The following is an 8622-nucleotide window of genomic DNA, read 5'->3' on the forward strand; positions in this document are numbered from 1 at the left end:
GCCCGGAACTGGAGCTCAGAGCCTGAGACGCCCTCCCGATTGAAAACGACAACCACGCCCTCAGCCGCCAGCCCTCTCTGCATGCACTCCGCACCTTAGTATTTTACTTCAGCACTGCGCCTCCTCTGAGTCTTGGTATGCTTTTCTCTTTCCTTCTAGTTGTAGAATTTCCACTCAGCCAACCTTACTGTGGTTCTGGGTGATGTGCGTTCTGTCTTTTAGTTGTATTTTTGAAGTGGTTGTTCAAGGCAGCAAACTCCGGTGTTTACATATGCCACCATCTTGGTTTTTCCCAAAGTAAGAATCTTAAAGTCTGCCAGAGAAAGACAAAAAGTTACCTATAAGAGAACTCCCATTAGACAACAGATTTCTCAACAGAAACTCATCAGGCCAGAAGGGAATGGGATGAAGTATACAAAGTGATGCAAATCAAGGGACAAAACCCAAGAATATCCAGCAAGACTATCATTCAAAAATGTAGGCGAAATTAGGAGCTTCACAGACAAAAAAAAGGCTAAGGGATTTTATTACCACCAAGGCAGCAATGCAAGAAATGCTAAAGGAACTGCTTTAAAAAGAAGAAACAGAAAGGGAAGAAGGAACACAGGCATAACAAATAAAATGGCAACAAACAAGTACACACACACACACACACACACACACACACACATACACATATATATGCAAATGTGGCCCGGACGCCATAACGGGCCATGACCGGACCATTAGCATATTATCTGTTTATTAGTTTCTATGCTCGCCGCAGGGCGTTGCTCTAGAGATGCAGTGGAAGCAAGGAGGAGCTGGGAGAATGCCGAAGCAGTCTGAGGCGACTTGGGTGGGCATTGCCATGCAGGAACAGGGAAAAGGGAGAAGGTGAGACAGCCAGCACCTCGGGAGAAGGTGAGAAGGCCGGCGCCTCGGGAGAAGGCAGAAGGGAAAAGGTGAGAAGGCTGGTGCTGCAGGTGAAAACAGAAGGGAAAAGGTGACAAGGGAGAAAGGTGGCAGTTAGGAAGGGTGATCAGGCCAGGAGGGGAGAGCAGATAGGCAGTTATGGGGATCAGGCCAGAAGGTAGAGCAGTTGGGGCCCTCAGGCTGGCAGTAGAGCAGTTAGGGGCATCAGGCAGGCAGGCAGGTGAGCGTTTAGGAGCCAGTGGTTCCGGATTATGAGAGGGGTCCTGGATTGGAGAAGGTGCAGGCCAGGCTAAGGGACCATCCACCCCACACACACTCCCGTGCACAAATTTCATTTCATGCACCAGGCCTTTAGTCGATAATAACCTTAAATGTTAATGGATTAAATGTTCTAATCAAAAGACATAGGGTAGCTGAATGGATAAGAAAACATGATCCATATATCTGGTGTTTACAAGAGACCCACCTTAGAACAAAGGATTCAGACCGACTGAAAGTGAAATGATGGGGGGAAAATTTTCAGGCAAATGAAAAAAAAAGTGGGGTAGCAATACTTATGTCTGACAAAATAGAACTCACAGTGAAGGCCATAAGAAGAGATAAAGAAGGCCACTTCCTAATACCAAGTGAATCAATACAACAAGAGGCTGTAAGTCTGGTAAACATATATGTACCCTATATTAGGAGCGTTTTAAATATATTAAAAGATCCTCTGGAGGATATCAAGAGAGAGATTTACAGCAATACAATCATAGTAGGGTATTTTAATATCCCATGACAACACTGGATAAATCTTCTAAATAAAAAAAAAATCAACAAAGAAATAGCAATCCTAAACAACACTCTACAACAGATGGAACTAATTGACATTTTCAAAACATTCCACCCCAAAGCTATGGAATATACATTTTTCTTCAATGCACATGGAACATTTTTAAATATAGACCATATGTTAGGACACAAGCTAAGTCTCTACAAATTCAAGAAGATTGAAATCATGTCAATCATCTCAGACCACAATGGCATGAAATTAGAAATCAGCTACAATAAAAATGCTCAAAAACATTTAAATACATGGAGGCTAAATAGCATGCTGTTAAACAATGAAAGGATTACTGAAGAGATCAAAGAATAACTTCCTGGAAATAAATGAAAATGAATACACAGCAATCCAAAACCTTTGGAACACAGTGAAAGCAGTATTGTGAGGGAAGTTCATACCACTATAAGCCTACCTCAAAAAAAAACAAGATAATAAGTTATCTTTCCCCACAACTGAAAAAAAAACTAGAAAGGGAGCAATAAGAAAAAACAGGGCAGTAAGGAAGGAAATAAAAATCAGAGTAAAATAAATGATATAGAGACAAAATAACGAAAACAACAACAGTACATAGATCAATAAAACCAAGTGCTGGTTCTTCAAATTGATAAACAGGATTGATGTTCCTCACAGCGAGGCACACCAGGAAACAATAAGAGAGGACCCAAATAAAATTAGAAGTGGAAAAAGGTAAAGTAATAAATGAACTCACAGAAATACAAAGGATTGTAATAAAATATTATGAATGAATTTATTTCAACAAACAGGTCAACCTGTACGAAATGGGCATATTCCTTGAAAAATACAAGCTTCTAAAACTCAATCAGGAAAAATCAGAAAACCTGAATTTGGAGATGAAGCAGTAATTTTTAAAAAAGCTCCCAGCAAACAAAAACCCTGGTCCAGATGGATTCACAGGGGAGTTTTACCAAGTTTTCAAAGAACTATTACCTATCTTTCTCAAACTATTCAAAAATTTTAAGAGGAAGGAACACATCCAAACTTTCCATGAGGTCAGCATGACCGGAATTCCAAAACCAGGCAAAAGAAAACAGAGAACTGCTGGGCAATATCCCTGATGGATATAGACACTAATAGCCTCAACAAAATTTTTGCAAACTGGATTCAGCAATACATTAAAAAGACCACAACAGCATGACCAAGTGGGATTTATTTTGGGGATGCATGGCAGGTATAATATTTGCAAGAGAATATATGTCATACAGCACATAAACATATTGCACAACAGAAATCTCATGATCATATCAATAGATACAGTAAAGGCATTCAAGAAAACCTAATACATTTTTTAAAAATAACAATGACATATTTCACAGAGCTAGAAGAAACACTCCACCTATCCTGAGAAAGAAGAGCAGAGTTGGAGGAATCACAGTACCAGATGTCCAGTTATACTAAAAAGCCACTATATTCAAAGCAGCCTGTTACTGGCACTAGAACAGGCATGTGGATCAATGAAAGAGAACAGAGAACCCAGAAATCGACATAAGCTACTATGCTCAATATTTGACAAAGGAGGCAAGAGCATACATTGTAGCAGGGACAGTCTCTTCAATAAATGGTGTTGCGAATATTGGGAAGGTACATGCAAAAAAAAAGTGAAACTAGACCACCAACTTAAACCATACAAAAGAACAAACTCAAAATAGATAAAAGACTTTATTGTAAGATGTGAAACCGTAAAAATCCTAGATGAAACCATAGGAACCAAAATCTCAGACATCTTTTGTAGCAATATGTTTACGAATACATCTCCTAGGACAATGGAGACTAAGGAGAAAATAAACGAATGGTAACATATGATAATGAAAAGCTTCTGTGCTTCAAAAGAAACCATCACCAAACTAACAAGAGCCCACTATATGGGAGACATATTTGCTAATGGTACATCTGATAAGGGGTTGATCTCCCAAATATATAGGGAAATGGTACGACTTAACAAAAGGAAGACAAACAATCCAATAAATAAATGGGCAAAGGACCTCAATATACACTTCACCAAAGTTGACATACAGATAGCCAAGAGACCAATGAAAAAATCCTCAGTCACTAATCATCCAAGATGCAAATCAAAGGGACATACTTAATGGGCAAAAACTAAAACCATTTGCCCTAAGAACAGGAACAAGTCAGGGATGCCCACTTTCAACCACTCCTGTTCGACACAGTACTGGAAGTATTAGCCATTGCGATTAGACAAGTAGAAGAAATAAAAGGTATGCAAATTGGAAAAGGTGTGAAACTCATTTTTCACAGATGACATGATACTGTACGTAGAAAACCCTAAAGATTCCATAAAAAAATTATTAGATGTAATTAAATGAATTTGTCAATGTAGCAGGATACAAAATTAACACCCAGAGGTTTATGACATTTTTATACACCTATAGTGAACTTACCGAAAGATTTAAAAAAAATCCCACTTACCATTGCATCAAAAAAATTAAGATACCTAGGAATAAACAACTAAGGAGATAAAAGACCTATACTTGGAAAACTATAGGACATTGAAAAAAGTGATAGAGGAAGATATAAATCAATGGAAGAACATATCGTGTTCATGGATTGGTAAACATGCTCAATTAATATTTGACAAAGGAGGGAAGAGCATACAATGGAGTCAAGACAGTCTTTGCAATAAATGGTGTTGGCAAAATTGGACAGATACCTGCACAAAATGAAACTCAACCACCATACACAAAAATAAACTCAAAAGCAATAAAGATGGGAAACCATAAAAAACTTACAGGAATTCATAGAAAGCAAAATCTCTGACATATACCAAAGCTGCTAGGGCATTGGAAATTAAGGAGAAAATAAACAAATGGGACTACATCAAAATACAAAGCTTCTGCACAGCAAAAGAAACCATCAATAAAACAAGAGAGCCCACTGCATGGGAGAACATGTTTGCCAGTGTTATCTCCGATAAGTGTTTAATCTCCAAAATTTACAGGAAACTCATACTACTTAACAAAAGAAAGATGAACAACCCAATGAAAAAATGGGCAAAGAACCCAAATAGACAATTTTTGAAAGTAGAACTTACACAAGGCCAGGAGACATTTTTCGAAAGAGGACATACGGAAGTCGGAGAGACATAAAAACATGCTCAAAGTCACTAATCATCCAAGAAATGCAAATCAAAACGACAATGAGGTACCATCTCATACCTGTCAAAATGGCTATCATCAGCAAAACAAATGACAAGTGCTGGTGAGAATATGGAGAAAAAGGAACCCTCTTGCACTGCTAGTGGGAATCCAAACTGGTGCAGCCACTATGGAGAAGAGTATAGAGTTTCCTGAAAAGTTTAAAAATGGAACTCCCATTTTACTCATTGATCCCACTTCTACGAATATATCCCAAGAAGCTTTAAACACCAATCAGATAGGATATACGCACCCCTTTGTTCATAGCAGCACAACTTACAATAGCTAAGATTTGGTAACAGCCTAAGTGTCCATGAACAGACGAATGGATTAAAAAACTGTGGTACATCTACACAATGGAATACTATGCTGCTGTAAAAAGGAAGGAACGCCTTCCATTTGCAACAGCATGAATGGACCTGGTGAGGATTATGCTAACTCAGTTGGAGAAAGATAAATATCACATGACCTTACTCCTTTGTGCAATATAATGAACAACATAAACTGATGAACAAAAACAGATTCAGAGACAGAATCATCGTTCAGACTGTCAAACCTCAGAGGGAAGGCAGATGAGGGTGGGAGTTAAAGGGAGAGAGCACCCAAAGAACATGTATGCATGCATATAAGCATAACCAATGGATACAGACACCCAGTGGGGAGGGAATGAGCAGGGTTTGGCAGGGCAATGTTGGGATCAGGACACATGTAATACCTTTATCAAGAAAGAAAATTTTTTTAAAAATCAAAATGACAGTAAGATATTACCTCACACCTGTTAGAATGGCTATCATCAACCATTGATAAGTGTTGCCAATTTGTGGATAGAAGGGAACCCTAATACACTATTGGTAGGAATGTGGATTTTTGCAGCCACTGTGGAAAACAGTATGGAGTTTCCTCAAAAAGTAAAAATGGAATTCCCACATGACCCATTCATTCCATTTCTGGGAATATATCCGTAACACTCATCAGAAAGGATATATGCACTCTTATGTTCATAGGAGCACAATTTATAATAGCTAAGACTTGGAAACAGCCTAAGTGCCTATCAGCAGCAGATGAGTGGGTAAAAAAACCTGATACATTTATTGAGTGCATAAAAAACCCTGTGATACATTTACACAATGGAATACTCCCAAGCAATCCTATATAATAAAAGGCTAATATGGAAATCGACCAAACGGTGGAATGACCAGTCGCTATGACACACACTGACCACCAGGGTGCAGACCCTCAATGCAAGGCTGCCCCCTGGTGGTCAGTGTACTCCCACAGGCAGAGCACTGCTCAGCGAGAAGCCAGGCTCATGGCTGGTGAATGCAGCAGTGGAGGTGGGAACCTCTCCCGCATGCGTGGCAGTTGGACATCCTCCAAGGGCTCCTGGACTGCTAGAGGGCATGGGCTTAGGGACCCCCCCCCCACTCCCAAGTGCACGAATTTCATGCACCGGGCCTCTAGTAAAAATTTAAAAAAGAACTCTTATCATTTGCAATAGCATATATGGTCTTGGAGATTATTATGCTGAGCAAAATAAGCTAGTCAGGTAAAGATAAGTATAACATGATCTCATGTGGAAACTAATGAACCAAATAAACTGTTGATCAAAAATAGACCCAGAGTCATAGAAGCATGAATAGACTGTTGAATCTCAGAGGGAAAGCAGGGAAGGGTGAGTGGGAAGAGATCAACCAATGAACTTGTACGTATATATGCATAACCTGGGAACACAGACAATGGGATGGTTAGGGCCTGGGCAAGGAGAGGATGGGAGGGAGCTCGAAGAGGTTAAGGGGATTAAGGGGAAGGGGGGGGGCTATGTAATACTTTCAACAAAAAAGATTTATAGTTTTTGTTAGTTTTTATTTCAGAGAGGATGGGATAGGGAGAGAAAGATAGAAACATCAATGATCAGAGAGATTCATTGATTGGCTGCCTCCTGCACACCCCCTATTGGGGATCAAGCCTGCAATTCAGGTATGTGCCCTTGACTGGAATTGAACCTGGGACCCTCCATTCTGCAGACAGACACTCTATCCACTGAGCCAAACTGGCTAGATCAACAATAAAGATTTGAAAAAATTATAGTGGTGAATGTTTCATGTTTGTTTTAATGGAAGTGTGCAAATTACTGTGGAAGAAATAGTTAAGCCTGTTTAAGGATGTTGGGGAATGTTTTATATCTTGCACAGAGCATAGAGGGCTGGGTACAAATCACCACATGGATAGGTAGAGAAAGGGTCACTTGGTAGAGATAACAGGTGTGTGGAAACCTGGAAGAGAGTGAGTGGGGAATATCAGGTATTGCAGGAGCAAATTTGTGTGGCTTATAAGAGTTCTAAGAAATGAGACCGCAGTAGTGAGGTAGATGGTTAGATAAGAAGACTAAGTTTGATTTTATCTTGAAGGTTGGGGTTTTCACACTTGGAAAGCTGTGACTAGCTTTGTTTAAAGGAAATCTTTTGTGGAAACCCTTTGTATAAAACACAAGTTGCCCTGCCCCGTGTTTCTCAGTGGTTAGAGTGTTGGCCTGTGCACTGTAGGGTTGTGCACCAGGCCTCTAGTCCTATATAATAAAGAGGGAATATGCAAATTGACCGTCACTCCACCACAAAGATGGCGGTGCCCACAGTGGAGGCAGGGGTTTCTGTAACACACGATGGCTGCACCCACACTGGAGGCCGAGTTCCCATAGTGAGCCTTAATGAGCAATCACCAGGGTCCTGAGGCTGTGCCATCCCCGCCCCCGTGGGGCTTGACAGGGGACCTGAGGTCGTGCCCACCCACCCGGCGGGTGTTGATGGGGACCTCAAGATGTGCCCCCTGCCACTGTGCTGGGCCAGGGAACCTCAGGCTGCTCCCGCCAGGCCGGGGGACCTGAGGCCGCACCCCCTGCCTCGTGGCTGGGTCGGGGGACCTGAGGCTGTGCCACCCCTAATGGGGTGTGGCAAAGGGAACTAAGGCCACGCTTCCCCCTTGGCAGGGCTTGACGGGTCCTCAAGGTGCGCTCCCCCGCCCCAGTGCTGGGCTGGGGAACCTCAGGCTACTCCCCTTACCCCAGGCCGTGGGACCTCAGGCCGTGCTCCCTGCCCAATGGGACTTGACGCAGGTCCTGAGGCTGTGCCCCCCTCCCGGCAGGGCTTGACGAGGGACTTGAGACTGTGCCCCCCTCCTGGCACCACGCCAGGGGACCTGAAGCTGCGTCCCCTGTCAGGTGGGGCTTGACGGGATCTCGGACCATTTACCTGGCCCGGCGGGGCTTGATGGGGGATCTCAGGCCATGTCCCCCACCTGATGTGGCTTGACAAGGACCTCAAGGCGCGCCCCCCACCTTGGCCTGAGCTGGGGGACCTCAGGCCCCCCTGCCCTGGCGCTGGGCCAAGGTACCTGAGGCTATGCCCCCTGCCTGGTGAGGCTTGACAAGGGTGGAACAGGCCAGGTCTGGATCTAGCCCAATTGGGGTGGGGCCAGCCTGGTCTGGGTCGCCAGCAATTTTGAGGCGCATGTTGGTGGGCGGGGACTTGACTCTGAGTCCTGTGGTGTGCCCCAGACTCTGACAGGAGGAAGATATTCATATACATTTTATTAATTTTCTTTTTTTTATTGCTTAAATTATTACAAAGGGTATTACATATGTGTCCATTTTTTCCCCCCGCCCTAGACAGTCCCCTAGCCTCCCCTATTCCCCAGTGTCTTATGTCCATTGGTTATGCT

This window comes from Myotis davidii, unplaced genomic scaffold, assembly GCF_000327345.1.
Source record: "Myotis davidii unplaced genomic scaffold, ASM32734v1 scaffold961, whole genome shotgun sequence".
Taxonomy (NCBI): domain Eukaryota; kingdom Metazoa; phylum Chordata; class Mammalia; order Chiroptera; family Vespertilionidae; genus Myotis; species Myotis davidii.